General features: G+C 49.3%; 1 protein-coding gene across 1 annotated transcript in view; it reads right to left on the reverse strand.

Annotated features, from left to right (window-relative positions):
- The window catches only part of ZFAND1 (zinc finger AN1-type containing 1), a 64,993-nt gene that overhangs the window by 21,987 nt on the left and 29,885 nt on the right, over positions 1–13,121 (reverse strand). The window lies entirely within an intron of this gene.

Raw genomic sequence — 13,121 nt, forward strand, 5'->3', positions numbered from 1 at the left:
AGTGGTCGTTAACCAGACCTGGGTGATTGTAGAAGTTGGGCTCCCACCCTGGGATCCCCCAGAGGGAGGCGTGCCCAGTCATGCAGCAGGCTTGTTATGTTTTGAAGCAGGCTGACGGGCTGCTCAGGATTATTAGTCCTTAGGCTTTGTGGTTTTGGGAGCACGAGATTGTCTTGGGTATGCCTGACCTTTTGTATTCCCTTGAGGCTGAAAGGAATGAAAAGTGGTACCTATTGCATTCTGTACAGAAGGATTAGCAGAGGGGAATAAAAAGCTTTCTTAGCACCTGGTATTTCAGACACTATTTTATTTAGGTCTTCCCCAAACATAATGTCCCCAGTGAAGGGGAGTTCTTTCAAGGTCTTTTGGAGTCCAGGTCCACTTCCCATGACCTTAACCACAGTATGCGGAGAGCGAGGACAGATGTAGTCGACGCCTTGGCTGCCATAACACCTGCCTCAGAGGACGCCTCCTGATCATATTAGGCGGTGGTGGTATTGTGAGACAGATATTGTCTGGCATGTCAGATATATCCTCGGGCATCTCTTCCTCTAATGCCTGAACCCATGTCTTATAGCAGCCCAAGAGGCAGCTATAGTAGGTCTATGATTGGCTCCAGTAAAGGAGTGTGTGTATATATCCAACAGATAAGTGTGTGGAGGGATGCCTGAAATAAATAATAAGAATTTACTCACCGGTAATTCTATTTCTCGTAGTCCGTAGTGGATGCTGGGAACTCCGTAAGGACCATGGGGAATAGACGGGCTCCGCAGGAGAATGGGCACTCTAAAGAAAAGATTAGGTACTATCTGGTGTGCACTGGCTCCTCCCTCTATGCCCCTCCTCCAGACCTCAGTTAGGGAAACTGTGCCCGGAAGAGCTGACATTACAAGGAAAGGATTTTTGGAATCCAGGGTAAGACTCATACCAGCCACACCAATCACACCGTACAACTTGTGATAACCTTACCCAGTTAACAGTATGAACAACAACTGAGCCTCACTCAACGGATGGCTCATAACAATAACCCTTATTTAAGCATTAACTATATACACGTATTGCAGAAAGTCCGCACTTGGGACGGGCGCCCAGCATCCACTACGGACTACGAGAAATAGAATTACCGGTGAGTAAATTCTTATTTTCTCTGACGTCCTAGTGGATGCTGGGAACTCCGTAAGGACCATGGGGATTATACCAAAGCTCCCAAACGGGCGGGAGAGTGCGGACGACTCTGCAGCACCGAATGAGCAAACACAAGGTCCTCCTCAGCCAGGGTATCAAACTTGTAGAACTTTGCAAAGGTGTTTGAACCCGACCAAGTAGCCGCTCGGCAAAGCTGTAAAGCCGAGACACCTCGGGCAGCCGCCCAAGAAGAGCCCACCTTCCTTGTGGAATGGGCTTTTACTGATTTTGGATGCGGCAATCCAGCCGCAGAATGAGCCAGCTGAATCGTGCTACAGATCCAGCGAGCAATAGTCTGCTTTGAAGCAGGAGCACCCAGCTTGTTGGGTGCATGCAGGATAAACAGCGAGTCAGTCTTCCTGACTCCAGCCGTTCTGGAAACATATATTTTCAAAGCCCTGACTACGTCCAGCAACTTGGAGTCCTCCAAGTCCCGAGTAGCCGCAGGCACCACAATAGGTTGGTTCAAATGAAACGATGATACCACCTTTGGGAGAAATTGGGGACGAGTCCTCAATTCTGCCCTGTCCATATGGAAGATCAGATATGGGCTTTTACATGACAAAGCCGCCAATTCCGTCACACGCCTAGCCGATGCTAAGGCCAACAGCATGACCACTTTCCACGTGAGATACTTTAGTTCCACGGTCTTAAGTGGCTCAAACCAGTGGGATTTCAGGAAATCCAACACAACGTTAAGATCCCAGGGTGCCACAAAAGGGGGCTGAATATGCAGCACTCCCTTAACAAAAGTCTGAACCTCAGGCAGTGAAGCCAGTTCTTTCTGAAAGAAAATGGATAGGGCCGAAATCTGGACCTTTATGGACCCCAATTTTAGGCCCATAGTCACCCCTGACTGTAGGAAGTGCAGGAATCGACCCAGCTGGAATTCCTCTGTAGGGGCCGTCCTGGCCTCACACCAAGCAACATATTTTTGTCATATACGGTGATAATGCTTTGCTGTCACGTCCTTCCTAGCCTTTATCAGCGTAGGAATAACTTCATCCGGAATGCCTTTTTCCGCTAGGATCCGGCGTTCAACCGCCATGCCGTCAAACGCAGCCGCGGTAAGTCTTGGAACAGACAGGGCCCTTGTTGCAGCAGGTCCTGTCTGAGAGGCAGAGGCCATGGGTCCTCTCTGCGCATTTCTTGCAGTTCCGGGTACCAAGCCCTTCTTGGCCAATCCGGAACAACGAGTATTGTTCTTATTCCTCTCTTTCTTACTATTCTCAGTACCTTGGGTATGAGAGGAAGAGGAGGAAACACATATATCGACTGGTACACCCACGGTGTCACTAGGGCGTCCACAGCTATCGCCTGACCTGGCGCAATATCTTTTTAGCTTTTTGTTGAGGTGGGACGCCATCATGTCCACCTGTGGCAGTTCCCATCGCTTTGCAATCTGTGTGAAGACTTCTTGATGAAGTCCCCACTCTCCCGGGTGGAGGTCGTGTCTGCTGAGGAAGTCTGCTTCCCAGTTGTCCACTCCCGGAATGAACACTGCTGACAGTGCTTGCACGTGATTCTCCGCCCACCGAAGAATCTTTGTGGCTTCCGCCATTGCCATCCTGCTTCTTGTGCCGCCCTGGCGGTTTACATGGGCGACCGCCGTGATGTTGTCTGACTGAATCAGCACTGGCCGGTTTCGAAGCAGGGCTCTGCTTGACTCAGGGCGTTGTAAATGGCCCTTAGTTCCAGTATATTTATATGTAGAGAAGTCTCCAGACTTGACCACAGCCCTTGGAAGTTTCTTCCCTAAATGACTGCCCCCCATCCTCGGAGGCTTGCATCCGTGGTCACCAGGACCCAGTCCTGTATGCCGAACCTGCGGCCCTCGAGAAGGTGAGCACTCTGCAGCCACCACAGAAGAGACACCCTGGCCCTTGGGGACAGGGTGATCAGCCGATGCATCTGAAGATGCGATCCGGACCACTTGTCCAACAGATCCCACCGAAAGATCCTTGCATGGAACCTGCCGAAGGGAATGGCTTCGTATGAAGCCACCATCTTTCCCAGGACTCGCGTGCAGTGATGCACCGATACCTGTTTTGGTTTCAGGAGGTCCCTGACCAGAGATGCTAATTCCTGGGCCTTCTCCACCGGGAGAAACACCTTCTTCTGTGCTGTGTCCAGAATCATGCCCAGGAAAAGCAAACGCGTCGTAGGAATCAGCTGCGACTTTGGAACATTCAGAATCCAGCCGTGCTGTTGCAACACTTCCTGAGAGAGTGCTACGCTGATCACCAACTGCTCTCTGGACCTCGCCTTTATGAGGAGATCGTCCAAGTACGGGATAACTATAACTCCCTTCTTCCGAAGGAGTATCATCATTTCGGCCATTACCTTGATAAATATCCTCGGTGCCGTGGACAGGCCAAACGGCAACGTCTGGAACTGGTAATGACAGTCCTGTACCACAAACCTGAGGTACTCCTGGTGAAGTGGGTAAATGGGGACATGCAAGTAAGCATCCTTGATGTCCAGCGACACCATAAAATCCCCCTCTTCCAGGCTTGCAATAACCGCTCTGAGCGATTCCATTTTGAACTTGAATTTCTTTATATGTGTTCAAGGATTTTAAATTCAGAATGGGTCTCACCGAACCGTCCGGTTTCAGTACCACAAACATTGTGGAATAGTAACCCCTTCCCTGTTGAAGGAGGGGGACCCTGATAATCACTTGCTGGAGGTACAGCTTGTGAAATGCCGCCAGTACTACCTCCCTTTCCATGGGGGAAGCTGGCAAGGCTGATTTGAGGTAACGGCGGGGGGGAGTCGCTTCGAATTCCAGCTTGTATCCCCGAGATACAATTTGTACAGCCCAGAGATCCACCTGTGAGCGAACCCACTGGTTGCTGAAGTTTCGGAGACGCGCCCCCACCGCACCTGGCTCCGCCTGTGGAGCCCCAACGTCATGCGGTGGACTTAGTGGAAGCAGGGGAGGACTTTTGTTCCTGGGAACTGGCTGCATGGTGCAGCTTCTTACCTCTACCCCTGCCTCTGGCAAGAAAGGATGCGCCCCTGACCCTCTTGCCTTTCTGAGAACGAAAGGACTGCATTTGATAATACGGTGCTTTCTTAGGCTGTGAGGAAACCTGAGGCAAGAAAGTCGACTTTCCAGCTGTCGCTGTGGAGACGAGGTCCGATAGACCGTCCCCAAACAATTCCTCACCCTTATAAGGCAAAACCTCCATGTGTTTTTTAGAATCAGCATGTCCTGTCCATTGCCGAGTCCATAAGACCCTCCTGGCAGAAATGGACATAGCATTAATTCTAGAGCCCAGCAGGCAAATGTCCCTCTGAGCATCCCGCATATATAAGACGACGTCTTTTATATGGCCCAGGGTTAGCAAAACAGTATCCCTGTCGAGGGAATCTATGTCGTCTGACAGAGTATCTGTCCATGCTGCTACAGCACTACACATCCAGGCTGAAGCAATAGCAGGTCTCAGTAGAGTACCAGAGTGTGTATACACTGACTTCAGGATAGCTTCCTGCTTTCTATCCGCAGGCTCCTTTAGGGCGGCCGTATCCTGAGACGGCAGGGCCACCTTTTTAGATAAGCGTGTCAGCGCCTTGTCCACCCTAGGGGATGTTTCCCAACGTAACCTGTCCGTTGGCGGGAAAGGGTACGCCATCAGTAACCTCTTAGAAATCACTAGTTTCTTATCAGGGGAACTCCACGCTTCTTCACATAATTCATTTAATTCATCAGATGGGGGAAAAGTCACTGGCTGCTTTTTCTCCCCAAACATATAAACCCTCTTGGTATTAACAGGGTTAATCTCAGAAATGTGTAATACATCTTTCATTGCAATAATCATGTATCGGATGGCCTTGGTCATTTTAGACTGTAAATGTGCCGCATCATCGTCGACACTTGAGTCGGACTCCGTGTCGACATCTGTGTCAACCCCCTGAGAAAGAGGGCGTTTATGAGCCCCTGACGGTTTCTGAGTCGCCTGGGCAGGCGCGGGCCGAGATCCCGGCTGTCCCAAGGCTGCAGCGTCATCAAACCTTTTATGTAAGGAGCTTACATTGTCGTTTAAGACCTTCCACATATCCATCCAATCAGGTGTCGGCCCCGATGGGGGCGACACCACACTTATCTGCCCTTGCTCCGCCTCCACGTAACCCTCCTCCTCAAACATGTCGACACAGCCGTACCGACACACCGCACACACACAGGGAATGCTCAGACTGAGGACAGGACCCCACAAAGTCCTTTGGGGAGACAGAGAGAGAGTATGCCAGCACACACCACAGCGCTATATAACACAGGGATTTTCACTCATAATAAGTGATTACCCAATAGCTGCCTTATAGGTTTTATTTGCGCCTAAATTTATGTGCCCCCCCCTCGCTTTTTTACCCTTCTTGTACCTGGATACTGCAGGGGAGAGCCTGGGGAGCTGCTTCTAGCGGATCTGTGAAGAGAAAATGGCGCTGGTGTGCTGAGGAAGAAGGCCCCGCCCCCTCAGTGGCGGGCTTCTGTCCCGCTTTCTGTGTAAAAGAATGGCGGGGGTTTTTACATATATACAGTGCCAGACTGTATATATGTATTTTTATTGCCAAAAGGTACTTCAATTGCTGCCCAGGGCACCCCCCAGCGCTCTGCACCCTACAGTGACCGGAGTGTGTAAGTGTGCTGGGAGCAATGGCGCACAGCTGCGGTGCTGTGCGCTACCTTAAATGAAGACAGGAGTCTTCTGCCGCCGATTTCGTCGTCTTCAAGCTTCTGTTCTTCTGGCTCTGCGAGGGGGACGGCGGCGCGGCTGCCTGTGTTCGAACCCTCTGGAGCTAATGGTGTCCAGTAGCCTAAGAAGCACAAGCTAGCTGCAAACAGGTAGGTTTGCTTCTCTCACCTTAGTCCCACGTAGCAGTGAGTCTGTTGCCAGCAGAAGCTCACTGAAAATAAAAAACCTAATAAATACTTTCTTTACTAGTAAGCTCAGGAGAGCCCACTAGGAGCACCCAGCTCTGGCCGGGCACAGATTGTAACTGAGGTCTGGAGGAGGGGCATAGAGGGAGGAGCCAGTGCACACCAGATAGTACCTAATCTTTTCTTTAGAGTGCCCATTCTCCTGCGGAGCCCGTCTATTCCCCATGGTCCTTACGGAGTTCCCAGCATCCACTAGGACGTCACACACACACACACACACACACATATACAGGTTGAGTATCCCTGATCCAAAATGCTTGGGACCAGAGGTATTTTGGATATGGGATTTTTCCGTATTTTGGAATAATTGCATACCAAGCGCAGAATGCATTTATGTTACATCTACACCGTATACACACAGCCTGATGGTCATTTTAGACAATATTTTTTGTAACTTTGTGCATTAAACAAAGTGTGTGTACATTCACACAATTCATTTGTTTCATATACACCTCATACACACAGCCTGAAGGTCATTTAATACAATATTCTTTAATAACTTTTAGAATTAAACAAAGTTTGTGTACATTGAGCCATCAAAAACAAAGGTTTCACTATCTCACTCTCAAAAGTCCGTATTTCGGAATATTTGGATATGGGATACTCACTATATATATATATATTTCCTTCAGTGAGGTGACAGTGGTGGCAAGCAGAGTGGACTCTACCATAAGGTGGGTGACGTGAGAATCCACCACTGTGGAGTTTTCCATTTGTTATACAACTCTGCAAGGAGAGGATAGTGAGCAAAGGCCAGTTTTGGCAGAAGAATTTTCTTCCCTGGATTAGACCAGGGTTCCCGTCTGATGTCCACAAGATGATCAGAATGGGTAATAAGAGGATTTTGGTACTTACCGATAAATCCATTTCTCTGAATCCTCTAGGGGACACTGGAGTCCTATACAGTAGGGGGTGTGAAGCATTGAACCGGAGGTGTGGCACAATCTAAAATTAGCATTGTCTGCACAGCCGGCTCCTCCCCCTTCACATCCCTCCTCCCTCAGTTTGAAAAATTTGACTGAGAGAATAGGACATGACACTATAGCACATGGCGAGGAACCGAACCGTACAACATATCAAACAGCGGCCAAGAACTCTTAACCGAATAACTAACGCTGTTTGTACGAACTGTTTAAAACAAGAACTTTGAACACAGCAGGTTGACAGCACCGAGGCGGGCGTCCAGTGTCCCCTAGAGGATTCAGAGAAATGGGTTTATCGGTAAGTACCAAAATCCTCTTTTCTCTTTCATCCACTAGGGGACACTGGAGTCCTATACAGTAGGGGACGTCCCAAAGTTTTCCCCCCAGGCAGGGAGTGCTGTCGCTGGCCTGCAAAACTAAACGTCCGAACTTAGATTCTCCGGACGAAAAAGTATCAAACTTGTAAAATTTCGCGAACGTGTGGGCTGAAGACGTCGCCGCTCTGCAAAGTTGAGTAGTGGAAGCACCCCTGGCAGCCACCCACGAGGCACCCACTGATCGGGTAGTATGAGCACCCATCTGAACCGGAACCTGTTTGCCACAGGAAACATAAGCTTGCCGAATGGCAAGTCTAATCCATCTAGACAAAGACTGCTTAGATGCTGGCCAACCCTTCTTTGGCCCATCATAAAGAACAAACAAATGGTCCGACTTTCTGAAGGACGACGTAACCTGTACGTATACCCGTAAAGCTCGGACAACATCCAATGACACGTCCTCATCCGTGAGCCCCTGGAAAGATGGGACCACTATTGGCTGGTTTACGTGAAACCCCGAAACCACCTTCAGAAGGAAGTCTGCTCTTGTACGGAGTTCCGCCCTATCCTCATGAAAAACTAAGAAGGGACTCTTACAGGATAAGGCTCCCAACTCAGAAACCCGCCTAGCCGAAGCCAAGGCAAGTAATAACTTGACCTTCCAAGAGAGATATTTCAGGTCTGTTCTTGTCAACGGCTCAAAAGTTGGTGACTTCAAATATTCTAACACCAAACTTAAGTCCCATGGTGCCGTGGGAGGACGAAAAGGGGGTTGAATCCTCAGAACACCTTGTAAAAAGGTTTGAATCTCTGGCAAGGATGCTAACCGCTGTTGAAAAAGGATGGAGAGAGCCGAAATCTGAACCTTCAGAGAGCCCAGTCTGAGCCCTCCATCTAGACCGGCCTGAAGGAAAAGTAGAAGTCGGGATAAGTGGAAATTCGTTGAATTCCATCCTCGTTCCTGACACCAAGCCATGTATCGTCTCCAAATCCTGTAGTAGTGCCTGGCTGTGACTGGTTTCCTAGCGGCAATCATTGTAGGAATGGCCGTTCGTGGAATCCCTCTGTTTCTTAAGATCCGGGTTTCAATAGCCACGCCGTCAAACGCAGCCTGTTCAGGTCGGGGTGTAGGAACGGTCCCTGAGATAGCAGGTCCACTCTCTGAGGTAACCTCCAAGGATCTTCCGCAAGTAACCCCCGCAGGTCTGAGTACCAACTCCTGCGGGGCCAATCTGGTGCGATTAGAATTGCCCACACTCGTTCCCGCTTCACCCGTTTCAAAACCCTGGGTATGAGTGGGAATGGTGGAAATATGTAAACCCTCCTGTAACACCAAGGAAGTGTTAATGCGTCCACTCCTTCTGCTGCTGGATCTCGAGTCCTTGACACATATCTGGGCAGCTGATGGTTTTGTCGAGACGCCATTAGGTCCACCTGAGGCAGACCCCATCTTCTCACAACCATGTCGAAAATCCGTGGATGTAGGCACCACTCTCCCGGATACATGTCCTGGCGACTGAGGTAATCTGCTTCCCAGTTCTCCACACCTGGAATGAACACTGCCGAGAGAATGAAGTCTCGTCTTTCTGCCCACAACAAGATCTTTGTGGCTTCCCTTAACGCCATCCTGCTCTTTGTTCCTCCTTGACGGTTTATGTAAGCTGTCGTCGTGACATTGTCTGACTGAATCCTGATGTGTTGATTCATGACTAGGTCTTCTGCTAAGAGAAGTGCATTGTAAACTGCTCTTAGTTCGTGGATATTTATGGATAGTTTGCTCTCCTGTAGCGTCCACCATCCTTGAAACTGATGGTCCTCTAGGACGGCTCCCCAACCTCTGAGACTGGCGTCCGTCGTCAGGATCCTCCAATCCGAAATGCCGCATTTCTTGCCGGCTGCAAGGTTCTTGTGTAACGACCACCATATCAAGGAGACCCGTTCTTGTGGTTGAAGTCGGATTCTCCGATGGAGAAGCCAGTGCGAGCCTGCTCCCTGAGCAATGAGGTTTATTTGGAATGGTCGGGAATGAAGTCTGCCGTACTGGAGAGCTTCGAACGACGCCACCATCTTCCCGAGAAGTTGCACACAGAGGTGCAGAGAAACAGTTTGCGTCCTCAGTACCTGAGCCACTAATCTCTGTAGGTCCTGGACCTTGTTCTCTGGTAGGAACACACGTAATAGGACCGTGTCCAAGATGAGACCGAGGAATTTAATCCGTTGAGTCGGTATGAGGTTGGACTTTTGGAAATTAACAATCCATCCATGTTGAATTAGAAATTGATGGGATGTCTGAACATCCTTGAGACGTCGATTCTGAGATGGTGCCTTGATCAGTAAATCGTCCAGATAAGGTATAATCGTGACCCCCAACAGTCTCAGTCCTGCAACCATGATCTTTCTGAAGATTCTTGGGGCTGATGATAGACCGAACGGCAAGGCCCGGAATTGGTAGTGATCCGCCACCAGTGCAAACCTTAAGTAAGCATGGTGAGGAGTCCAGATTGGAATATGCAGATATGCATCCTTTATGTCCATGGATACCATGAACTCGCCCTGTTCTAAGCCTGCAATGACTGATTGGATTGATTCCATCTTGAATTTGTAGACCCTTAAAAACTGGTTGAAAACTTTTAAATTGAGTATTGGTCTGACCGTCCTGTCTGGCTTTGGCAAGACAAAAAGATTGGAATAGAACCCCGTTCCTCTCCGAGAAGCGGGAACCAGAATAATGACCTCTGCTTGTAGCAATTTTAGAATTGCTGCCCGTAGTGCCCTTGCTTTTTGTAAAAAACTGACTGTGAGGCCTCTGTTGAAATTCCAGTTTGTATCCCTGAGAGATTAAGTTGTTCACCCAAAGTTCTGGTGAGGTTTTGGCCCAGATGTCCTGAAAACCTTCCAGTCGGCCGCCCACCAAGGGGGACCCCAGGTGAGCTGGGAGTCCGTCATGCCACGGTCTTGTCAGCAGGTTTATCCTGCTTTCTGGTTGCTGCCTCTGAGCGGCCTCTACCTCTGCCCCCACGTGCTTGTGTACCGAAACCCCTACCTCGGGCTCGAAAGGACTGTGATCTAAATGAAGTAAATGCTGGTCCCGAATAACCTCTCCTAGTTTGTGGAGCGGTTCTCGTATAAGGAGTAGGCAGAAAAGTGGACTTCCCCGCTGTAGCCTGCAAAATCCACTTGTCCAACTCTGGTCCGAACAGCATTTCACCCCCAAAGGGGATGGATTCTACCGCCTTCTTGGTGTCATAGTCTCCTTGCCATTCTCTGAGCCATAAAATCCTTCTAGCCGATATGGCCGCTGCAGATATGCGCGATGCTATTCTGCTAATATCCTTAGAAGCTTGACACAAGTATGAAGCAGATTCTCGAATGTGTTCCGCCAGTTGGGTAATCTCTTCTAAGCTATTTTCCTCCTCAATAGCTTGTACAATACGGCCGGACCATGCACCCATGGCCTTGTTGACCCAAGCACCGACGATCGCAGGTCTCTGCGCTGCACCTGCTGCTACAAACATTGATTTTAACGCAGTGTCAACTTTACGGTCTGACGCATCCTTTAAAGTAGTTACGTTAGGAATTGGCAAGACTGTCTTCTTTGACAACCTTCCTAGGGAAGCATCCACTACCGGCGGAGACTCCCACTTGTCCATTACACCCTTAGGTAGGGGGTAAGTTACCTGAAACCGTTTCGGAAATTGAAAACGTTTGTCAGGTTGTTTCCAAGCCTCCTCCATCTGAGATTGGAGGGATTTAGGAATGGGAAACACTGCTGAACGCGGCTTTTGGGATTCGAACAAGTCGAAATCTTCCGGCTCCCGGATTTCCTCTTCCTTAAAGCTTAGGATGTCCTTTACCGCGTCAATTAAGGAGTCCAGACCCGAGATTGCCGAGTCCTCTTCTGGAAAATCGGCGTCTAGGTTAGGTTCAACTAACTCACCTTCTTCCGTATCCAGAAGAAAACTCTCTTCCTCCTCAGATTCTGGTATAATAGGAAGAGTTCTTTTAACAGCTTTGCGCACACTCGTTTCTGCGTGTGCGGGCGGCGTTAACTTGATGAGAAATTCCTCCACCATCTTTGAGAATCCCGCAGCCCATTCCGATTGCTGCTTGCGCGATTCTGCCATCTCCTTGGAGATTCTATTAGCAAGGTTGTCTTCCCATGCCCTAGCCAGAGCACTGTTCCCGAGTGGAGCGTCCTTGTCTAAGCAGGAGTCGCACACCCCGGAGCTGCCAACCCGCGTGCTCTTCTTGTTACAGTTCGTACAAACATAACAGGTCTTTGAGGTCTTGGTTGCCTTAGACATGTTTTTTTTTTTTTTAAACCCTTTACCAGGGTAGCACGCAGCGCTTTCACCCTTTAAACTAGGAAGAGAAAGACTGGGAGATGACGGAAGCGAAGGTATTGGATCCGGCTGGAATTACCTGTCCTTTTTCTTTATAAAAGGAACAGGCCAAAAAAATTATCCACAAAAATAAAAAAAATAAAAATAAAACTCCAGCCGACTCGCAACCCTCACACCCCAACTGTAAATCAGCTACGATGTTAGAGTTGGCTTGCTTCCGTGTATTTTCTCCGGGATCTTTGAAACAGAAGTCCCTTGAAAATATAATTTGTAAAGTTTGATTACTTTTCAGGAGATCCTCATATATTGTATATATACACATTACACCAGCAGAGGGAGCTGTTACCTAACGATCTCTCTACTATATTAATGCATGCACTATCCAGGCAGTGCAGCAGGGGGAGCTAATTCTTTTATAAAAAAAACCTTCCCCTATGTACACTACTGGGGGGGGAGGGGGGAGGACCCATCCCTTACCTCAGCTGGGCGCCAAAACGAAGAAACATGGCCCCCACTAAATGTAAGTTTATAGAAAAAGAGCCTGCAGCACTGTTATTAACATTTAAGCTTTGCGCATACTTTCTTCTCTATGCGCTGCTGATTAGTGCGTCCAGTCCTGATGCTTTACTGACCCCCTCACGCTGGCCGCTGGTGCGCGCCGAGTCCTCTATTCTGCGCGCTCCGGACCCGCTGCCCGGCGCGCGCCTGCCCAGTCTCCCGTAGCGGCGCCTGTGCTCCGCTCCGCCTGTGGGTCTCTTCGTTAACTGTGCAGCGCGCCGCTCTGCCGTCCCTCCCTGCTCACAGGGAAGACAGGCTGAGTCCCGCGCCGCACTAAGGCTCCCACGCGCCGGCCACCGTCGCTCTGCTGTCCCTCCCTGATTAGGAGTTTTAAACTGTATTCACATTGAAGTTATAAGAGAGAGAGAGAGAGAGAGAGAGAGAGAGAGAGAGAGAGAGAGAGAAAATGATACTACCTGGAAGACCCTAGCCTAAGCTGTTCGACCAGTACTCACTATTAGTTGTATTTGGAGGATCTCCTGTGGAGAGATGCAGGTCCCTTCAATAGGGATCTTTGTCTCTCCGATATTAGGCAGCCGTGTCCCCCTTTTGTTAGGTTGACGCAGCTCTTTACAGATTTTTAGTCAGGAGCTGAGCGCTCCACGTGCTGTACCTCCAGCACAATTTTTCAAACTGAGGGAGGAGGGATGTGAAGGGGGAGGAGTCGGCTGTGCAGACAATGCTAATTTTAGATTGTGCCACACCTCCGGTTCAAGGCTTCACACCTCCTACTGTATAGGACTCCAGTGTCCCCTAGTGGATGAAAGAGAAATAGTTTTAACCATCTACTGCTGTAAATTTTTGCCATAGTAGTGGAATCCTCATCTCAGTGATTTGAAGGATATGCTACTAG

The sequence above is a fragment of the Pseudophryne corroboree genome, chromosome 5, assembly GCF_028390025.1.
Source record: "Pseudophryne corroboree isolate aPseCor3 chromosome 5, aPseCor3.hap2, whole genome shotgun sequence".
NCBI lineage: Eukaryota > Metazoa > Chordata > Amphibia > Anura > Myobatrachidae > Pseudophryne > Pseudophryne corroboree.